The following is a 22,545-nucleotide window of genomic DNA, read 5'->3' as shown; positions in this document are numbered from 1 at the left end:
AGTACTGCCAACACTAATAAAAGAAGAACACAGTTGGCCTGAATTATTTCGACCAATCAATGAAAAGCATTCATTATGGCATCAAAGATGGAAGCATCCAGTTATGTTGCAGTACCGACGGTATGTTCTAAATTTCTATATTTTCATCACGATTAAGTGTTGGCTTATCTGCATAAGTATTTAGCGACTGAAGACCGGTTGATATGTAGGGCCTTTTGTAGGCAGAAAAATTCAAGTTCATGCTTCACTACAGAGACTTTTTTGTCGACTTACCTACTTAGGCTAGGTCGATCTACACAGTACCTTTTACTCAAACTAAACTGAAATAAAAACTGCTGGTGTACCCTTGTATGGTTAGCAACGATTGTATTTTAAAGACCGGGATTTCTTTACCATAGTATTGTATCGATATATTCGTTTGTCAATGTTTCTCTTGTTTCATGTTTCGCCCTTTAGCCTTTCGTCCTTTCTTTTTAAGAAAAGCATTTTAACAATTTCATCGAACTTCTAATTTTCCAAATCTTAAGATATTGTTCTTTTCCCCATCCACTTTGTTAATGTTTCGTTTTTACCTACTTTACTGTAAACACAATAAAATCGAAATAAAGATAAACATGAAAAAAATGATTCAAAGAAACTAGGCTATTAACAAATTACAAAAATCCTACCAAGTTATGATGGGGAGAGTCGTTATATATGTGGGGTGGGTTGTTAAATATATGGGGCAAATACTTATAAAAAGGGGCGAGTCGTTATGGGTCTAGTCATTAAAGGGGCGAGTCGTTATGGATCTAATCATTAAAGGGGCGAGTCGTTCCCAATCCGGCTTCAGTTCTTCTTGAATGCTCTGAGCTTTTATGGGTACAGGGAGGGTCAATAGCTGTGAGTAACTATTTCACAGCTGTGTTTATATTGTTTCTAAAATTTCAAATTTTTTATAAAATGACTCGCATCTGACAAAATGACCAGGCCAGGGCATCTTTACAGATTTTGGTAAAAAAAAAAATTCAGTCCCATAATACACTGATTTTTATATCCCCCACGGACAGGGATATGGGAAATGCGACCATCTGTCCGTCCCAATTGTAATATATGTCGAACACGTGTCTGCATGTTTAATGTTTATCTCTATGCGCATGCCCACTGACCGCTACCCGGCACTAGCCACATGTTATCTGCCAGTTGTAAAATAAACGTCTTAGAAACAGCACGCTTGTGTTCTTGACTTGATTGTCTTTAATTGCCTTATCACATTTGTGATACTACCAAGACTATGTACATGTGTACAACATAAAAACTATAATTAGTTAAAATAACATAACATAACATGGTGTCAGAGTAAACAAGAAATATCTTTAAAAAAAGATATACGGCGTAAATAGTTTAATGAATGAGATCAAGGATAGCGAATGTCTTTTTCTGTGCAGTTCTTAGCTGCATCACACACAGTACGGGATGTTACGGGGAGTTTTCGCGGCTTATTTTACATTATAACATATTGCTGGTCATAAACCTATAGATACAAAACAGAAAACCAAAAGAAGAATGGAAGTGAAATTTAAACATATGAGTCAACCGGCCACACGAGAACAAACCTGTTTTAGTGGTCTGTCGGGCATTGCTATTTGATTCGATTATTAACAGTATCGAGAATCATCGTGCTCATGCTTAAAGTGATATTATGGGCATTTTGCACTGTTGAATTGAGCTGAAAAGAATTAACAGGTCAAAATAGTTAGTTAAAATGTGGTTACTGATCAATTATCTGCAACTCACCTTGCTACCAGTTGTTTATAAAAATATATTTTATATTCGATATTCTTACGTGACCCACCCAGTCCTGTAAGCCGAAATGATCCGTAAAACAATATTGTGTCTTTGTGTCGTATGAACAAATCTGCACTAAAACTAAATTTAGGTTCAACTCGTAAACGCATGATCAGTTGTCAAACGAAAGTACGGTTAATATTCAAATGCATTATTTTTCTCTTTCTGGTATATTGTTTTAGTATGTTGATGCTGCATTAATTACTATAAGTGTATATGAAGTAGAAACATCAAAAATAATCAACGGTTGCGATAGACACCTATAAACTGTTACATGCTCATAATATCACTTTAGTACATTAGGCAATATGGTGGAATAATTATTGTTAAATTTATTAAAAATAATATTTATCATTGTATTGTTGAAAACACATTAAGAATCTATTATTGACATACCATAATTATATTGCTGAATATCTTCTTTTAACATATTTCTGGTCTAAAGAAAATTCCAGGTCACCTAGTTCACGGATAGCGTCTTTATTATATAACGATTATTTTACTGACCGCGAACTCCGGTGATGACCTGTATCTGTAGGTGGATGGTCCACGGCCGTCCACAAGCTCAAATGACCATATATGGAGAAAAAGGCGGGACCAAACCAAATAGGCTTGCAATGCGCATGCCCGAGCAAAACCGATTGTAAGCCATGTTGAATTGTTAGCGTGAAAAGAAATATTGGATATTTTAATATGATGAGTATTCTAGGTAGAGAATATGGATAGTATTACCATTATTAGTATTACGTCAACATTAACTCAACAATTGTATTGTTGACATGAAGAAAAAGCTATTTCGAGGTTGTTTTGACCATTGATTGCTAAGTAGGTCAAACTCAAAGTTTAAACTTTTATTGATATTTTATTTAGTTAAGGAATCTTCGAGTAATAGTTAAAAAAAATCTTTCGCATTCTAATTCTATAGCTAAATCATGTGTTGTTGCTATATTATAAACTTTCGTGCATGAGCCATTTAAATCCGTTCGCATTACTTTTTTAGTTGTTTCCCCTGGAAAATTCTCTTCTTGCTAGCCTTCGCTGAGTTATTCAACAACATCGCTATATTGCTGATTTTTGCTGTTGTTTTTTGGTTATAGCTGCATGCTTTTGTTGGATAATGTTTAATTTATCATTCAAGTTTTACATATGATTCTGTTTAAACCATATTTAATCGATGTTTTTGTGAATTTCGCGCATGCTTAACTTGCCCGATTTCGGACGTAATTTACTTTCGGATACATGCTCCTCTTGTGTTTTTTTTCGATGTTTTCTTATGTATGCAGATTAAAAAAAACAGCTCATGCTTAAATGTGTTATTGAGCAAGTGACTTCTTAATACTATGGCAGGAATAAAACACTGTTATAAAATTATAAAGGAGGTTTAGTTACATGTATAAACTCACAGTCACAAGTGTGTAAGTATTACTGTTACATTTATTTATATTTACTAAAAGTAAATATATGCTCACATATCAGTAAGTATTGTACAGCCCTAAATTATATTTAATACACCCATCTAGGCAGTTAATTCATATATGTGCTGGCTTTAATTTACATTCATGTTATTATCACCCTGCAATAGGCGGAGGGATATTGTTTTGGCCTTGTCCGCCTGTCTTTCCGTCCATCCGGCACTTTTGTGTTGGGAGCCATACCTTGGAAGTGCTTTGGTGGATTTCATCGAAACTTGGTATGAGTATATGTATAGATAAGAGGATGATGCATGCCAAATGGCATTGTACACTATCTGTTAATAACAGAGTTATGGCCCTTCGAACCTAAAAAAATGCTTTTTTACCTGAGTGTCAAATATAACACTTTTGTGTCCAGAAGCTAATTAGCGGGGGATATCAATTCAATGAATTTGCTTGTTATTAATTGAAGGGAAATAGACCTGTTATTTTGTCTCTCATTATGGTGTTTAAAGTCACATTTAATGGCATCCAACCTACTTTATTTCAAATACAGTAACACCTGGCGCCGTGACCTGGATGCAGATTCTAAGCAGATGGGCCAAAATGGGGGCAGCTAGAGAGACTCGCCTGGAACTGACAAGCCTGGAGGGAGCTGGTTGACTGTTGGCGAGATGGGACAACAGACGAAGAATAAACGAACCTACTTGATTTGATTAACATTTTTGTAAGTCATTCAAGAATCGAGCAAACTTTTTGTTTCCAATAAGCAGTCCTGTATATATCCGAAATAAGATAAAATGTTTCACTCAGGTTCCTTGATACTCATCTTGGTATTTAATGGACCTTATAACAGATTATGGCATGTATTGAAGTTTGTCATTAAATGCGTTATATTTATAAATATAAACATTAAATCTAAAAAGCTCAATTAAAAAACAAGAACAAATTAAAAGAAAAAGTAATCCTCATCTGGGCTCGAACCACTTACCTCTGGAGTAAAAGTCTAACGCTAAGACGGCCATCCATGCTCATACAATATTTTATACTTTTAGTTTCTATAAGCAAAGCTCGTAGTGTCACTAAAAACGACAACAGAACTCCAAATTATTCAATTGTTTTGCTTTGCAACGATTTATCAATTTCAGGTTGTTAATGTTAAGTATAACTGTTTTCTCACAAATATCATAACTGCAACAAAAATGTGCAAGTCTGAAACAATTTTTATGCCCCCTTTCAAAGAAAAGGGGGCATATAGTTATCAGACTGTCCGTCTGTTGGTCCGTATTTCTGTCACACTTTGCGTTTAGGTTTCGAAAAATGCTCATAACTTCTATTTCCCTTGAGATATAACCTTCATATTTGGTATGCATGTGCATATGGACAAGGCCTTTCCATACGAACACAAATTTTTACCCCTGTTACCTTGAACTTAAGGTCCGTGTTTAGGTTTCAAAATCTGCGTTTAGGTTTTGAAAAATGCTCATAACTTCTATGTCCCTTGAGATATAACCTTCATATTTGGTATGCATGTGTATATGGACAAGGCCTTTCCATACGCACACAAAATTTTACCCCTGTGACCTTGACCTTGAAGTTAGGGTCCGCGTTTAGGTTTCGAAATCTGCGTTTAGATATTGAAAAATGCTCATAACTTCTATGTTTTGAGATATAACCTTCATATTTGGTATGCATGTGTATATGAACAAGGCCTTTCCATACGCACAAAAAATTTTACCCCTGTGACCTTGACCTTGAAGTTAGGGTCCGCGTTTAGGTTTCGAAATCTGCGTTTAGATATTGAAAAATGCTCATAACTTCTATGTCCCTTGTGATATGACCTTCATATTTGGTATGCATGTGTATATGGACAAGGCCTTTCCATACGCACACAAATTTTGACCCCTGTGACCTTGAACTTAGGGTCCGCGTTTAGGTTTCGAAATCTGTGTTTAGGTTTCGAAAAAAGCTCATAACTTCTATCAAGCATTTATAGGGGGCATAAGTCATCCTATGGTGACAGCTGCTCTTGTTTTATTTTGTCAATTTACCAAAACATGCAAAGGCCCCTTAAAATACATGAAGTAATGTTTACAGTTGTCCATAACCACATATTGAAAAAGAATGTGCAAGCTCTATCTATTGGCATACAAACAAAGCCAATCTGTTGGATTATTACTCATGGCAAGCAATATGATCTTAGGTATACCTTCTATAATCAGGTGTTTGCACTTTAATCACATTAAAATTTGAAAAACTATAGAAGTACAAAAAGGTCAGAATGATAACAAACAGGTTTGTAATGGACATCTTGCAATTGCTATTTATGTGAGTGGGATGGAACACAAATTCTGAATTTGTTATATGTAGGACATTTAGTAACTTAGCAACCCATGCATGTTGCAAGGGTGTTAATTGTCCGGATTATTTGGAAATCCCGATTTGAGCTATTCAGGATTGAATTTTAGATCAGTGTAAATCTGATGATTTGTTTTAAGGGGGTGTGAACAAATATTGTAATTGCTTCATTGGCATGCCGGGCATGTGCGCTTAGTATGGATTTTTCCTGGTCTTTTTAACAAGGTTTTCCAAAGAAAAAAACGGGTTATTCAATTTGGCAAATGCCGGCTGGCGGGCGGACGGAACAAGCTTGTCCGTGCCATAACGTTGTGGTTCTTGGTGAGAATTTAAAATCATTTGGCACATTTGTTCACCATCATTAGACGGTGTGTCGCTCAAAAGAATACCGTCAATATATCCAAGATCAAGGTCACACTTTGAGTTCAAAGGTCAAAAATGGCCATAAAGAGCTTGTCCGGGCCAAAACTATGTCATTCATTGTGAGACTTAAAAATGATTTTGCATATTTGTTCACCATCGTGGGACGTTGTATCGCACTTTAGAATTACGTCAATATCTCCAAGGTCAAGGTCGCCACAACTAAAAATATATTTATTTTGAAACAAAGGGGGTTAATTATAAACAGTTCAGTTTGAGTTGTCTCCCTCTATCAGACTTTTTTCTACATTGAAAACCTGGTTTTATGACAATTTTGTCCCTTGTTTTACTATTTTCTGATTGGTTATCCGCTGACAAGGACATAAAAGGTAACTGACCTAACCTCTTGGCTACTTTCCAGAAATCTTACATACTACAAAATGTAGCATATGTCCCCATCATTTAATTTCCATTTTCTGCTGTCAAACTAAGTGCATATATTATTTCATTTGCAAAAGACATATCTGGATATATTTTTGGACAGTTGTTTTACTGTATGGTTAGTGGATTAACATTTATTATGCCCCACTTCGAAGAAGAGGGGGTATATTGCTTTGCACATGTGGGTTGGTCGGTCTGTCGGTCCGTCCACCAGGTGGTTTCCGGATGATAACTCAAGAACGCTTAGGCCTAGGATCATGAAACTTCATAGGAAGATAGATCATGACTCGCAGATGATCCCTATTCATTTAGAGGTCACTAGGTCAAAGCTCTAGGTCATGGGGACCCGAAATAGTAAAATGGTTTCTGGATGATAACTCAAGAACGCATATGCCAAGGATCATGAAACTTCATAGGTAGATTGATCATGACTTGCAGACGACCCCTATTGATTTTGAGGTCACTAGGTCAAGGTCACGGTGACCCGAAATAGTAGAATGGGGTCCGGTTGATAACTCAAAAACGCATACGCCTAGGATCATGAAACTTCATAGGTAGATTGATCATGACTCGCAGATGACCCGTATTAATTTTGAGGTAACTATGTCAAAGGTCAAATTCACGGTGACCCGAAATAGTTAAATGGTTTCCGATGATAACTCAAGAACGCTTACGCCTAGGATCATGAAACTTCATGGGTACATTTATCATGACATGCAGATGACCCATATTGATTTTCAGGTCACTAGGTCAAAGGTCAAGGTCACAGTGACAAAAAACGTATTCACATAATGGCTGCCACTACAACGGACAGCCCATATGGGGGGCATGCATGTTTTACAAACAGCCCTTGTTATCGATGTTCTTTATAACATTTATATAAAATGACAATTACACATCGAGTGTTACTGGTGGTCTGGCTTATAATAGTTTGCATTTTACTCACCAGAAATAGCAACTAAGACTATAAAAAGAACAATGAACTATGGCTTTCAGTTTGGGGGGCTCTACCTGTAAGGGACCTACAGGCTCAGACTCCAGACTTTATCATTAGGATTTCAAATTTGGGACATTTGACACCCCTGATGTTGTGCCATGTATCAAAACCGTCTATATATAAACATTAATTTTATTAATTGGATATGTAGAAGATTTGGTGATGCAATCATTGGATTTCATTTTGTGTTTTGTTGACCTACTTTTAATTTTTAGGCTCAGCAGAACTATGGCTGTCAAAACAAAATTGTATTAAAATGAATAGTGCTTCAAATTATACAAGAAGTCACTTTATTTTTGTTTTAGATGTTTTTCAGTTTCGTCGGAAGACATTTCCCACCAACCATCCTGTCTTGAAAGAAATAACTTTTGAACCCGATTATCTGGTAATACTATTTTTAGCTCATCTATTTTTTGAAAAAAATTATGAGCTATTGTCATCACCTTGGCGTCGGCGTCGGCGTCCGGTTAAGTTTTGTGTTTAGGTCCACTTTTCTCAGAAAGTATCAATGCTATTGCATTCAAACTTGGTACACTTACTTACTATCATGAGGGGACTGGGCAGGCAAAGTTAGATAACTCTGGCGTGCATTTTGACTGAATTATGTGCCCTTTTTATACTTAGAAAATTGAAAATTTTGGTTAAGTTTTGTGTTAAGGTCCATTTTATTCCTTAAGTATCAAAGCTATTGCTTTCATACTTGCAGCACTTACTAACTACCGTAAGGGGACTGTGCAGGCAAAGTTATGTAACTCTGACTGGCATTTGGACGGAATTATGGGCCCTTTATACTTAGAAAATTGAAAGTTTGGTTAAGTTTTGTGTTTTGGTCCACTTTACCCCTAAAGTATCATAGATATTGCTTTCATACTTGGAACACTCGCAAACTATCATAAGGGTACAGTAAAAGGACAAGTTGCATAACTGGATGTCATTTTTATGGAATTATGGCCCTTTTTTGACTTAGTAACTTTGAATATATGGTTAAATTTTGTGTTTCGATCCACTTTACTTCTTAAGTATCAAGGCTATTGCTTTCAAACTTCAAATACTTTCATGCTATCATGAGGTTACTGTACCTGGCAAGTTGAATTTTACCTTGACCTTTGAATGACCTTGACTCTCAAGGTCAAATTATTAAATTTCTCTAAAATTGCCATAACTTCTTTATTTATGATTAGATTTGATTGATAGATTGAAACTACTCTTACCTGACATACCACAATAGACTCCACCCAAACCATCGCCCGTGCCCCCCCCAACCCCCCCCCCCCCCCCCTTATTATTTTTTTTTTTTTTTAAGATCATCTCACAAATGACCACCACACCCTCACACTATACCCCCACCACCCCCTCCCCAATTTTTTTTTAAACGGTTAAAAAACAAAACTATTTATTTTGATTATTTTATGTTTGAAATACCGTCCAACCATCGCACCCAAGAATCCCCCCCCCCCCCACCCCCCCTCCCCCCACCCTAATCCCCCCCCCCTTATTATTATTTTTTTTTTTTTAAGATCATCTCACAAATTACCACCACACCCTCACACTATACCCCCCCCCCCACCTCACCCCCCCCCCCCCATTTTTTTTTTTATGAAACGGTTAAAAAACACAAATATTTATTTTTATTATTTTATGTTTGAAATACCGTCCAACCATCGCACCCAAGAATCCCCCCCCCACCCACCCCCCCCCCCCCCCCCCCCCCGATTTTTTTTCTCCTTTTTTTCGCATTTTTGGAAGAAAAAATAAATGTCCACACCCCCACACAATGCACCGCTCTTCACTCCACCCCTCCCTCCTTTGTGATTGAAAATGAGAGTCCCTTCACCTTTAAAAAAGAAAATAGATGAGCGGTCTGCACCCGCAAGGCGGTGCTCTTGTTTTTACATACAGTTATTAGTGAATTATGAACATTTCATAAGGATCTCAAGGGTCACAACAGGTATATATATATAATATATATATAATCAAGATTTTCCATAGGCAGAGCACAGCCGGCCCGAATAGCATGGACAAGTTAACAATTTTTTTTTTTTAAATATCTAGTGTGTAAAAATTACTTTGCATTGCAGAGAACTTTAAGATCATTTTATTTCTGTAAAAAATGTTCAAAGTTATATCCTGAATGATTTTAGGGCCTTAAATTATATATGGAAACAAGCATATTTAATAATAAAAAAGGCCTGTTGAGTTTTTAATTTGTTCTCTTAAAGATTTACAGAAAGACCCTTTTTAGCTCGACTATTATATATGAAATCTATATAGTGGAGCAATTCTACTCACCCGGCGTTTGCGTTAGCCTTAGCATTGGCGTTAGTGTGAGCATGCAAATGTTAAAAGTTTGCGTACTACCCCAAATATTTTCAATGTCCCTTGGCATATTTCTTTCATATTTTGCATACTTCTTAACAAACATGACCCCAACCTATAAACAAGAGCAGACAACTCTATCAAGCATTTTGTAATAATTATGCAGTCTTCGAAATTAGCTTTGAAAAGTTACATGCCAGTCGGGCCAGTTACTTAAGAATTTGTACATGCCCAACATATTTTTTACATGCCCAAACTTTTTTAACCAAAATTATAACAAATCACAACATTTTAACACTTACATGCTACACATAGTAAAGCAGAACATTTGTTTCAATAGTAGTGAATACAATTACATCTAATCAATCACTAGAATTAAGACGGTCGATCGTTACACCAGTGCTCTTGAAAAGAGCGTTCTCTGGTGTCCTCATACCATTTCTTGGCTTCCTTTTTCTCTAAATCATTGTCAATTTTCTATTTTGGAAGTGCTTTATCGGGCTTAGCCCCATCAACATACCTAAGATACTGCCTCTATGTCGACAATGACATTTGTTAACATTGACAAAAACGGAAGTGTATTACTTGATTGATTCAAAAAGTATCTTCTCGATTAATGTCTAGAGAAACCGTCGATAAGAACGGAATGTGACCGAACTGCATCGGTCAAAAACAATAATGATGACGTGTGCAAGCAGGTGCGTGTTGTTAAACCAATCGAATTTCATTGTTTTACAACTTACGGAAAGGTGTTTGTTCGCAAAATTGATCAAGAGATCTGCAAATATCAAGAACCGCTTACGATTTTTTTTTATAAACTGTCAATTGGCTTCAATAATTTACATGCCCGGCGGGCCACAAACTTGAATTTTTGTATGTGCCCGGCAGTAATTTTACTCGCCACGGGCGATCGGGCGTGTGCTAATTTCGAAAACTGATTATGGCCCCTATTCCACTTAGAAAATGCAGCAAATGTTTAAGTTTGTTTACTACCCCAAATATTTTCAATGTCCCTTGACATATTGCTTTCATATTTTGCATTTTTCTTTACCAACATGACCCCAACCTATAAACAAGAGCAGACAACTCTATCAAGCATTTTGTAATAATTATGGCTCCTTTACCATTTTGAATATTCATATTATTGATAAATCTATGTTAAAGTTGGCGTACCACCTAAAATATTTTTAACGTCCCTTGACATATTGCTTTCATATTTTGCAAACTTATTTACCAACATGACCCCAATCTATAAAGAAGAGCAGACAACTGTATCAAGCATTTTGTAAGAATAATGGCCCTTTTTCCATTATTATATGCATATTACTTAAGATTCAACCCAATAATATCTTTGACAAGTTTTAAAATGACGCCGGTTGGTTGAAAAACATGGCATTTATGAGGTGGGGCATTTTCCTTATATGGCTATAGTAAACCTTGTTATCACTCTAGAGGCCACATTTATTGTCAGATTTTCATGAAACTTGGTCAGAACATTTTTCCAATGATATCTTGGATGAGTTTGAAAATGGTTTTGGTTGCTTTAAAAACATGGCCACCAGGGGGCGGGGCATTTTTCATTATATGGTTATTTATATATGGTCCATATATGGTTATATATGGCTTTAGTAAAACCGTGTGAACACTCTAGAGGCCGCATTGTCCAATCTTCGTGAAATTTGGTCAGAAGATTGGTCTCAATGATATCTTGGATGAGTTTGAAAATGGTTATGTTTGCTTGAAAAACATGGCTGCCAAGGGGCAGGGCATTTTTCCTAATATGGCTATAAATGGCTATAGTAAAATCTTGTTAACACCCTAGAGGCCACATTTATTGTCGGATCTTCATGAAACATGGTCAGAAGATTCATCCCAATAATATCTTGGACGAGTTTAAAAATGATGCTGATTGGTTGAAAAACATGGCTGCCAGGGGGCAGAGCATTTTTCCTTCTATGGCTATAGTAAAACCTTGTTAACATTCTAGAGGCCACATTTATTGTCTGATCTTTATGAAACTTGGTCAGAAGATTTGTCCCAATGATGTCTTGAAAGAGTTCGAAAATGGGTATGGTTGCTATAAAAACATGGCCACCAGGGGGCGGGGCATTTTTCCTTATAGGGCTTTAGTAAAACCTTGTTAACACTTTAGAGGCCACATTTATTGTCAAGCTTCATGAAATTTGGTCAGAAGATTGGTCTCAATGATATCTTGAAAGAGTTTGAAAATGGGTACATTTGCTTGGAAAACACGACTTCCAGGGGGCGGGGCATTTTGTTCATTATATGGCTATAGTAAAGTCTTGTTAACACTTTAGAGGCCACTTTTATTTCTGATGTTCATGAAAAATGGTCAGAAGATTCATCCCAATAATATCTTGGACGAGTTCAAACATGATGCTGATTGGTTGAAAAACATGGCTGCCAGTGGGCTCTGCATTTTTTCTTTTATGGCTATATAGTAAAACCTTGTTAACACTCTAGAGGCCACATTTATTGTCTGATCATCATGAAACTTTGTCCGAACATTTGTCCCAATGATATCTTGGATGAGGTCAAAAATGGAACAAATACGTACAGACTTTAATGATAAACACTAGTCTGGCCAATGTCGTCTTACAAGCTGGTATATACACTCACTGCTAGAGCAGAATCATTTGTCATCTGTTGCAGACAGGCAGTGGTGATCGTTCTAAGCAAATTGAGTTGCGGTTCTTTCCGTAGCTAAGGCTTCTAAGCACACACTGATTTGCAAAATATGCTCTGTAAATTCTAAAATGCGACCAACTAAAAACAAACCCTTTGCCAACTTCTAGGTCAAAGGTTAAGTTTGAACATCATGATTCCTTTTAAATGGCAAATGATATTCGCGTACGATCTTACAACTGTAACTCCCTATTCCCAACTCGGCATTTTCATCAAAGGGCATGAAGGGTGTCCAAGGTTGACAGGTTGGAATCTTTGAATGGCAGGGTGCTGCGCCCTTCCATTCATGCCAAGCTGGAGCACTGGTTTTGATGGTGTTTCACTTGTAACGCACCAAGCAGTATGACCCATTATATTTATCAACATGGCTAAAATGAGGCCAAAATAATTGTTAAATGCCCTTTGTTTATTTCCAAAGACATGGATGGATCATCTTTGTCTCTGAATATATTATAAATACTCGTGTTGTTGATTTTGTCCTGTTTGCTTATTGCAGGAAAACTGTTAACGCATTATGTTGTGAAGACTCTGTAATCAGACAGCTAGCAGTATTATGATTATCAAATATTAAAATTTGACTTAACAATATAGCGCTTCAAATTATATAAGACTTTATTTTTGTTTCAGATATTTTCCAGTTTCCCCTCACAACAATTTGCATCAAACCTCTTGTCTGGTAAGAAATTTCCATTGAAACCAACTGCTGGTAATACTATCTTTTTGGTAATGGGGGCTATATAGGAACCACTTTGTCGGTCCGTCAGTCTGTCCCGAAATTTCATCAGATCTTCACCCAAACTTGGTCACAAATTGTATCTAGATGATGTATAGGTCAAGTTTGAATATGGATCATGCCCGGATCAGAAACTAGGTCATGGGGTCACTTATTGTGTTTTAAACCTGAAGTTTGTCTGGGCCATAACTTTGTCATTTATTTCATACAGTATTTTAAATGATGGAACAGTTCATAATGATTTCAAGACATCTTCTGATCCCTGGAAGATAAACTAGGGATTGATCTGTCTGTATATAACAGTTCAGAGACTTCCAATGTAGCGTGAGATCATGTAATGATAATGTTAAATGGAAATAACATATAACCATACATGACCGGGACTTTTGCCGATTTTCCGGGACATGTATAAAATGTAGCGATATTTATAGACATATGCATTTTTGGTACGTTTTGTTTTGTTTCGCATCGTTAATTGCAAAAGTTCGAAAGCCTATCCGAAATATACTTGATCTATTAACGTCAAATTAAACATTACTAGTTCCTTTACTAGATACAGGCCATGTGTTTTCAGTGTAATCGTTCTAAACATAGATGGTGACGTCACTGCGTTATTGTTATTAAGACCGGTGTGTAACGCGTAGTTGTTGATACGCCTTTTTTCATTTATCACATTTATATAATAAAAAATACAACAATACAGTACCGTTAGATTGTCAACTCAAATCAATTCACAATACATACAACCAATCACATAAAACAAATACAACAAAACAGTACCGGTAGATCGTCAACTTAAAATCCGTACAGTCACACATTAGTTGCACTCTTGTTTCGATGTAGATATAAGTCAATTAACAACCAAAACAATGCCGCCTTTTCGGTTTGACAGCGAACGTGAGACAATCAATATGATAACAGGACCCCTGTTAATTGATCGATTTTGACATGTAGCGTAGTCTGCCTATTCGGGTAGGCATTGTCATGGAGACGCTGCATATATACACAGATTTGAGGTGCAGTTAAGCCTAAGATAAGGTACATGTATATATGGATTTTGTAAATTCGGGGACATTTGACAGATTTCCGGGACAGCGGGACAAGTTTTTCATTTCCGGGACTGTCCCGGAAAATCCGGGACGTATGGCATGTATGATATAACAGTTCATACAGTTTAAGAAATACAATACATTTTATACAATGTCGTTTTTATGCCCCCGAACCAGTGATTTTGAGGGCATATTAAAATCGCTCCGTCCTTTAGTTTGTTAGTCCATCCGTCCGTCTGTAAGTTAGTAAGTCCGTCTGTCAGTCCGTCCGGATTATTTTCCGTTCAATAAGTCAAGCAATTGTCATCAGATCTTCACCAAACTTCATGAAAATGTGTAAGGCAATAACATCTAAGTCAAGTTAGATAATGGGCCAAATAGACCCAGACACCCCTGAGTTATGGCCCTTGAATCATAGTAAAATAGGGTTTTTAGCTCGACTATTATATATGAAATATATATATAGTGGAGCTTTCCTACTCTCCCCGGGGTTCCAGTGTCCGTGAGCGTTGGAATGAACTATAGTGGGGGACATATTGTTTTCGCCCTGTCTGTTGGTCTGTCTGTTGGTTTGTTTGCTCCAACTTAAATATTTTGCCATAACTTTTGCAATATTGAAGAAAGCAACTTCATATTTGGCATGCATGTGTTTCTCATGGAGCTGCACATTTTGAGTGGTGAAAGGTCAAGGTCATCCTTCAAGGTCAAAGGTCAAAATATACCTAGAAAGGTGCAGATTTGCTTCAGTTTTGTGTTTAGGTTCATTATTCCTAAAATATCACAGCTATTACACTATGCCTCCAAACAATATACGAAAGCTTTACCCAAACCAAGACACTCTTGATGTTAGTAATGGTAGGTGAACGTAAGAATTAAATGCTGGCAATTCACATGAAATTGACATGAGGGTTTATTAATTATCCATGGTCCTGATCCCTTTAATATCTGAAATCCCTGTTTGTGCATATAACATAATGAGAACACCCTTTGGGCGACCTAACTTTGTATTTCAATCAGTTTCTTGTTTTGACCATTATTTTTACATTATTATCAAAACTTGTTAGTTTCCTACCCTTGAAAAAGGAGAGGGACTTACGGTTTGCGCTCTGTGTCTGTCAGTCTGACACTTTTCTGGATCCTTCGATAACTTTAAAAGTTCTTCACCCATTTACTTCAAATTAATACTGAACCCCTCTTATGACAATACGGTCAATCTCAACTATGTATGGCCCCATTACCAACCCTGGGGTGCCCCTCCCACATAGGCCACGCCCACCCAAAATTGCCTTTTACTATAATTTCTTCATTTCTACACCGATTCACTTCTAATTGATACTGAACTTCTCTTATGACAATACGGTCAACTATGCATGGCCCCATTACCAACCCTGGGGCGCCCCTGGGTCAAACATGCGGCGTGGGGATGTGCGTCGGTCTCTGCCGCGCCATTTCTAGTCAACATTGGAAACATTGGCATCTTAAAGGAATAAATTATGTATGAGCCCAAATTTTGCAGAACTATGGCCCTTGCTCATTTTTGTTTAGCTCCTCAGCTGAAATCATCATCTAGCAGTCACAATAGTTGAGCGGTTGGAGAGGCATGCATTGCGTCCTACTACTGCTCAGACTATATCATGGTAATGCCTTATCCAAATAACACAAGTATTCACCATGTGCAAATGTCTTGTTGTCTGTATAACTCTCTCTATTAGCTCAAAGTAAAAAGCATTTGAATTTGCACACTTTGGTATTTTAGTTTAATTTTGTTTGGACATTACAATTGTTTTGAAACTAAAGATTAGTGTTGGGGCATTACACTTCTCTTTAAAATGTTTATTTGTGATTATTATTTTTTTCAGTTTGGCAGACAAAACATGCTGATCAAAAAGAATGTGTACCACAGGGGCCAGTGTTTCCATTTGAGTGATTGACAAGGAGAAGAAGAGATGAGAAATGTTATCATCATATTTTAGTCCCTACATTTATAGTGTACAGCTCAATGTATTGAACCGGTGTTGTAGAATATAATTGGAGATACATGCGAACATTATAACATTATATATAAGATGATATTTCAAAAGCAATAAGAAATAAAAAGTATAAAAAGGTCAAAACAGTAAACCTTGTGTTTACAGTGGACAGGTTTAAAGTGGAAGTGACTAGTTAATTGTTGATCATAAGCTGCACTGATGGAAAAAATAGTGGGAAATTACTATCTAGAAAACTGTTTAACGTACGACAACAGTTTTGGAACTTCATAAATGACCGTATGTAACAGGGCTGGGCAGTTTTCCTTATATAGCTATAGTGAAACCTTTTGAACACTAGTGAAGTCACTGTTTTTTTTCCAATCTTCATGCATTTTGGTCGAATATTTGTTCAAATGATGGCTCAGTCCAGTTTCGAAATTTTTATGTCTATTCAAAAAACATATCCACTAGAGCACGAGGCAATTGTCTTTATATGGCTATAATGAAACCTTGTAAATTCTCTAGAAGTGACATTTTTAGCCATATCTCCATAAATTTTGGTCAGAATATTTATTCTAATGATAGCTCAGTTGTCGAGTTTGTAACTGGTTCCGGTTTGTAGACTAACATGGCTGCCAGTGGACATGACAGTTTTTCTTAATGTGCTAGAGTAGAACCTTGTTAACACACAATTGGCCCTTTTTATGTGCATTTTTCATGAAAGATGATCAGAGCATTTGGCCCAATGTAATCTCAGCTGACTTTGAAACTGGATCACATAACGTCAAAAAGTGGGTCAAAATGTCAAATTAAAAAAAGCTTGTAAACACTGGAAGTTGCATTTAAAATTGTGTTCCTTTTTTATGTCCCCCACTATAGTAGTGGGGGACATATTGTTTTTTCCCTGTCTGTTGGTTGGTCTGTTGGTTGGTTGGTTTGCGCCAACTTTAACATTTGCAATAACTTTTGCAATATTGAAGATAGGAACTTGATATTTTGCATGCATATGTATCTCATGGAGCTGCACATTTTGAGTGGTGAAAGGTCAAGGTCATCCTTCAAGGTCAAAGGACAAATATATGGGTCAAAATCGCTCATTTAATGTACACTTTTGCAGTATTTCAATATTCAAGATAGCAACTTGATATTTGGCATGCATGTGTATCTCATTGAGCTGCACAATTTGAGTGGTGAAAGGTTAAGTTCATCCTTCAAGGTCAGATGTCAAATATATGTGTCCAAAATCGCTCATTTTATTATACTTTTGCAATATTGAAGATAGCAACTTGATATTTGGCATGCATGTGTATCTCATGGATCTGCACATTTTGAGTGGTGAAAGGTCAAGGTCATCCTTCAAGGTCAGTGGTCGAATATATGTGGCCCAAATCGCTTATTTTATGAATACTTTTTCTATATTGAAGATAGCAACGTGATATTTGGCATGCATGTGTATCTCATTGAGCTGCACATTTTTAGTGGTGAAAGGTCAAGGTCATCCTTCAAGGTCAAATATATGGGTCAAAATTGATCATGTAATGTCACTTCTGCAATATTGAAGCTAGCAATTTGATATTTGAAATGCATATGTATCTCATGGAGCTGCACATTTTGAGTGGTGAAGGGTCAAGGTCATCCTACAAGGTCAAACGTCATATAGGGGGACATTGTGTTTCACAAACACATCTTGTTTAAAGTTTGTCAAAACATTTGCTGTAATGATAAGCAAAGTCAAGTTTATAAATAATAATTTGTCTACAAATTACATATTTTTCATTAAGTTCATTTATTATTCTAAACTACACCCTCTCAGAATAGTTTAGTTACTTCTGGTCACAGTTGAGCACCTTAGGGCTCTTGTTCAATAATTTGATTGTTTTGGAAAATTGTCATTTTGCCAAAATGTGAGCAAGTCCAAATTTAATTAACCCTGCTTTGTAGTATCTTGTTTTCCTTATATGTAAAAAGTGGAAAATTATCTATGAATCTGACTGCATAGATATTTGGTATTCAGCAAAGCATCGTGTAAATGTAGTAAAACTAAACACAATTGTGTTAGCATAAAACTGGCCATGCCATGGGGGTCAAATGGTAAATACAGACTTGTAGGAAAAAGACTTCTAAAAATTTTATCCGTTAAATATATTTTGTGTACATAATGATTAGCTTTTTCCTTCAACTTATCGCTTTCATGGTGTAAAGAAAACATGCCGACTTACTAAGTAAGTCGGAGATCTGGGTTTGATTCCCAGTGAAAGTCAAGTCACAAGGAAAAATGCTTATTGTTGGAAGGATTTATTAGTTATTCAAAACGTAAGATTTTTTTCTTTGCTCGTTCAGTTACAAATAACAGCAAATGATCTGAAAGTATTTGTTTATAACGTAGAAGTTAGTGTCATGAATAGTAAATTGGAATAATGCACTTAATAGAAACTTAACATATTGTATATAAGACTAAAATACGCAGAAATGAAATACCAGTAGCATTATTAATACATTTTTATACCCCCACAAACGAAGTTTGTCGGTCCGTCTGCCTGTCTTGTCTGTCGGTCCGTATTAAGTGTCTGCTCTCTAATTCAAGTTGTTTTTACCCGATCTTCACCAAACTTGATCAGATGTTGTATCTATATGATGTCTAGGTCAAGTTCGAATATGGGTAATGCCGGGTCAAAATCAAGGCCAAGGGGTCACTTAGTGCGTTTTAAACTTTGAGCATGGTTTCCGCTCTCTAATTATGCACCGCTTCGAAGAAGAAGGGGTATATTGTTTTCCACATGTCGGTCGGTCGGTCCGTCCATCAGATGGTTTCCGGATGATAACTTGAGAACGCTTAGGCCTAGGATCATGAAACTTCATTGGTACATTGATCATGACTGGCAGATGACCCATCTTGATTTTCAGGTTACTAGGTCAAGGTCACAGTTATTCCAAATAATAAAATGGTTTCAAGAAGGTAACTCAAGAATGCTTAGGCCTAGGATCATGAAACTAAGGATCATGAAACTTCATAGGAACATTGATCATGACTGGCAGATGACCCCTATTGATTTTCAGGTCACTAGGTCAACGGTCACAGTGACAAAAACGTATTCACACAATGGCTGCCTCTACAACTGACAGCCCATATGGGGGGCATGCATGTTTTACAAACAGCCATTGTATATACTACTACCCCATGCTCGTATATAAGTAATGCCGTATCAAGCCAGTACTATACTAGCGAGTCATGTATCGGATATATCCTACTACCCATGCTCGTATATAAGTAATGCCGTATCAAGCCAGTACTATACTAGCGAGTTATATAGCGGGTATATCCTCCTACCCCATGCTCGTATATAAGTAATGCCGTATCGAGCCAGTACTATACTAGCGAGTCATATACCGGATATATCCTACTACCCCATGCTCGTACATTAGTAATGCCGTATCAAGCCGGTACTATACTAGCGAGTCATAGCGGGTATATACTACTACCCCATGCTTATATATAAGTAATGCCGTACCAAGCCAGTACTATACTAGCGAGTCATATACCGGGTATACCCTACTACCCCATGTTCGTATATAAGTAATGCCGTATCAAGCCAGTACTATACTAGCGAGTAATATAGCGGGTATATCCTACTACCCCATGCTGGTATATAAGTAATACTGTATCAAGCCAGTACTATACTAGCGAGTTATGTAACGGGTATATCCTACTACCCCATGCTGGTATATAAGTAATGCCGTATCAAGCCAGTACTATACTAGCGAGTTATGTACCGGGTATATCCTACTACCCCATGCTGGTAAACGAGTCTTTTACCGGGTATATCCAACTACCCATGCTCGTATAAGTAATGCCGTATCAAGCCAGTACTATACTAGCGAGTTATATACCGGGTATATCCTACTACACCATGCTCGTATATAAGTAATGCCGTATCAAGCCGGTACTATACTAGCGAGTTATGTACCGGGTATATCCTACTACCCCATGCTCGTATATAAGTAATGCCGTTTCAAGCCAGTACTATACAAGCGAGTTATATAGCGGGTATATCCTACTACCCCATGCTCGTATATAAGTAATGCCGTATCAAGCCAGTACTATATTAGCGAGTTATATACCGGGTATATCCTACTACCCCATGGTCGTATATAAGTAATGCCGTATCAAGCCAGTACTATAATAGCGAGTCATATACCGGGTATACCCTACTACCCTATGCTCGTATATAAGTAATGCCGTATCAAGCCAGTACTATACTAGCGAGTCATATACCGGATATATCCTACTACCCCCATGCTCGTATAAAAGTAATGCCGTATCAAGCCAGTACTATACTAGCGAGTCATATACCGGATATATCCTACTACCCCATGCTCGTATATTAGTAATGCCGTATCAAGCCAGTACTATACTAGCGAGTCATATACCGGATATATCCTACTACCCCATGCTCGTATATTAGTAATGCCGTATCAAGCCAGTACTATATTAGCGAGTTACTATAGCGGGTATATCCTACTACCCCATGCTCGTATATAAGTAATGCCGTATCAAGCCCAGTACTATACTAGCGAGTCATATACCGGGTATATCCTACTACCCCATGCCTTTATATAGTAATGCCGTATCAAGCCGGTACTAAACTAGCGAGTCATATACCGGATATATCCTACTACCCCATGCTCGTATATTAGTAATGCCGTATCAAGCCAGTACTATACTAGCGAGTCATAGCGGGTATATCCTACTACCCCCTTGCTCGTATATAAGTAATGCCGTATCAAGCCAGTACTATACCTGCGAGTCATATACCGGGTATATCCTACTACACACCATGCCTTTAATATAAGTAATGCCGTATCAAGCCGGTACTAACTAGCGAGTTATATAGCCGGTATATCCTACTACCCCCATGCTCGTATATAAGTAATGTCGTTTCAAGCCAGTACTATACTAGCCAGTTATATACCGGTATACCTACTACTACCCATGCTGGTATAAAAGTAATGCCGTATCAAGCCGGTACTATACTAGCGAGTTATATAACGGGTATATCCTACTACCCCATACTCGTATATAAGTAATGCCGTATCAAGCCAGTACTTACTAGCGAGTCATATACCGGAAATATCCTACTACTACCCACCCCATGCTCGTATACCCGTATAGTAATGCCGTATCAAGCCAGTACTATACTAGCGAGTCATAGCGGTATATACTATACTACCCTACCACCCATGCTCGTATATAAGTAATGCCGTTTCAAGCCATACTATACTAGCGAGTCATATACCGGGTATACCTACTACCAATACCCCCATGCTCGTATATAAGTAATGCCGTATCAAGCCAGTACTATACTAGCGAGTCATACCGGGTATATCCTACTACCCCATGCGCGTATAAAGTAATGCCGTATCAAACCAGTACTATACTAGCGAGCCATAGCGGGTATACCTACTACCCCCATGCTCGTATATAAGTAATGCCGTATCAACCCAGGACTATACTAGCGAGTCATATACCGGGTATATCCTATACTACCCCATGCCTTTATATAAGTAATGCCGTATCAGCCAGTACCATACTAGCGAGTTGTATACGGGTATATTCTACAACCCATGCTGGTATATAAGTAATGCCGTATCAAACCGTACTACTATACTAGCGAGTTTATATAGCGGGTATATCCTATACCCCATGCTCATATAAGTAATGCCGTATCAAGCCAGTACTATATTAGCGAGTTATATAGCGGGTATATTCTACTACCCCATGCTCGTATATAAGTAATGCCGTATCAAACCGGTACTATACTAGCGAGTCATAGCGGGTATATACTACTACACGCTAACCCCTGCTCGTATATAAGTCATGCCGTATCAAGCCATTACTATACTAGCGAGTCATATACCGGGTATATCCTACTACCCACCCGCCATCCTTTATATAAGTAATGCCGTATCAAGCCGGTACTATACTAGCGAGTTATATATCGGGTATATCCTACTACCCCATGCTCGTTATAAGTAATGTCGTATCAAGCCAGTACTATACTAGCGAGTTAATATACCGGCTTTACCTACTACTACCCCATGCTGGTATAAAAGTAATGCCGTATCACGTCGTACTATACTAGCGAGTTATATAAACGGGTATATCCTACTACCCCATATCTCGTATATAAGTAATGCCGTATCAAGCCAGTACTTACTAGCGAGTCATATACCGGAAATATCCTACTACCCCTGCCGTATGCCCGGTATAAGTAATGCCGTATCAGCCAGTACTATCAGCGAGTCATAGCGGGTATATACTACTACCCCATGCTCGTATATAAGTAATGCCGTTTCACAGCCAGTACTATACTAGCGA

General features: G+C 37.4%; 1 long non-coding RNA gene across 4 annotated transcripts; it reads left to right on the top strand.

Annotated features, from left to right (window-relative positions):
* The first annotated feature begins 2,450 nt into the window (after window positions 1–2,450).
* On the top strand, window positions 2,451–18,354 carry LOC127838435 (uncharacterized). Of its 4 annotated transcripts, none has more exons than XR_008029810.1 (6): window positions 2,451–2,536; window positions 3,796–3,966; window positions 7,712–7,780; window positions 13,045–13,093; window positions 15,745–15,836; window positions 16,059–18,354. It is a non-coding gene; the product is annotated as an uncharacterized LOC127838435 (long non-coding RNA). The 4 variants fall into 4 exon arrangements; XR_008029808.1 differs by having other exon boundaries at window positions 2,506–2,652; XR_008029809.1 differs by lacking the exon at window positions 2,451–2,536 and having other exon boundaries at window positions 2,660–3,966; window positions 7,701–7,780.
* Window positions 18,355–22,545: the final 4,191 nt, after the last annotated feature.

Source organism: Dreissena polymorpha, chromosome 7 (assembly GCF_020536995.1).
Source record: "Dreissena polymorpha isolate Duluth1 chromosome 7, UMN_Dpol_1.0, whole genome shotgun sequence".
NCBI lineage: Eukaryota > Metazoa > Mollusca > Bivalvia > Myida > Dreissenidae > Dreissena > Dreissena polymorpha.
The sequence above is the reverse complement of the archived record's forward strand: the minus strand, read 5'-3'. Positions and strand labels throughout refer to the sequence as shown.